This window comes from Penaeus vannamei, chromosome 32, assembly GCF_042767895.1.
Source record: "Penaeus vannamei isolate JL-2024 chromosome 32, ASM4276789v1, whole genome shotgun sequence".
Lineage (NCBI taxonomy): Eukaryota > Metazoa > Arthropoda > Malacostraca > Decapoda > Penaeidae > Penaeus > Penaeus vannamei.
This window is the reverse complement of record NC_091580.1, coordinates 29,521,901-29,522,896: the sequence shown is the minus strand read 5'-3', so window position 1 is coordinate 29,522,896 and position 996 is coordinate 29,521,901. Positions and strand designations below refer to the sequence as shown.

General features: G+C 32.4%; 1 protein-coding gene across 2 annotated transcripts in view; it reads right to left on the bottom strand.

Moving 5' to 3' along the window:
- Nucleotides 1-885: 885 nt before the first annotated feature.
- Nucleotides 886-996, bottom strand: part of LOC113807797 (mesocentin) — a 256,336-nt gene continuing 256,225 nt past the window's right edge. For both annotated transcript variants that reach the window (XM_070144347.1, XM_027359086.2), the window contains exon 2: nt 886-996. This exon is cut by the window's right edge and continues 893 nt beyond it. The gene's annotated coding sequence lies outside the window, so the exon portion shown is untranslated.

Here is a 996-nt window from a genome sequence, read left to right as displayed (position 1 = left end):
CCGTTCATACCAAGGCCTAAGCGACCCGGGTTCCAGCCTGTCCCTCTAGTCCAGTGGTCCGGCCAGTCGTGGCTGTCATTCAAAGGCACATATCGATGCAATGAATCAATTTGGCTTTACAAATTAATCATCAATTACAAATTAATATTACAAATGATTTATGTCTGGCGGAAGATCAGGGCAGCTGAGTGAAGGACAGAAGCATTCCTCTGCGGAGCTTCGGACATAGAAGGAATTCTTAGGGTCTTTCCTTTGTATATATCTTTCTCCTGACCACTTTTCTCACGAAGAAATATTTAATAAATGAGAAGGGCCACGACACTAAAATAGATTATTCGCATTATTATATGTATCTATCTATAAATATTTATGAATCTCTCTGTCTCTCTCTGTGTCTCTCTTCATATATATATATATATATATATATATATATATATATATATATATATATATATATATATATATATATACACTTAGCACTAACGTACCCAAGAAGAACATTCTTTAGGTTGACAAAATAAACGTTTGACTTCTTCAATTTAATTGAACAGAACCAGAATTCATTCATATGTTTGGGGTTGACTTCAATCATTTGCAAAATAATAAACAACCCTCATGGATATGTATACAGAGATGCTTCACATATATATATATATATATATATATATATATATATATATATATATATATATATATAGTGCACGTATGTGTGTGTGATAGACAGATAGATAGATAGACATAGATATAAGTATGAAAATATATGTGTGTGTGGCTGGGTATAGATAGATATAGTTGTGCTTGTGTGTGTTTCTGATTATTTGTTTTAAAGGTTGAAAAGTGTCTTAGATTGAATTTCATATTCGTCTATAAGATTAATACACAATATTTTACTCTAAATCTTTATTGCACCTTGACAGTAGTTCTCAGAGACGCAGTCATAACAATCACAAGTTGTTTCACGAAAAAAGTCAGTCTGATGGTACCTGCAGCGCGTAA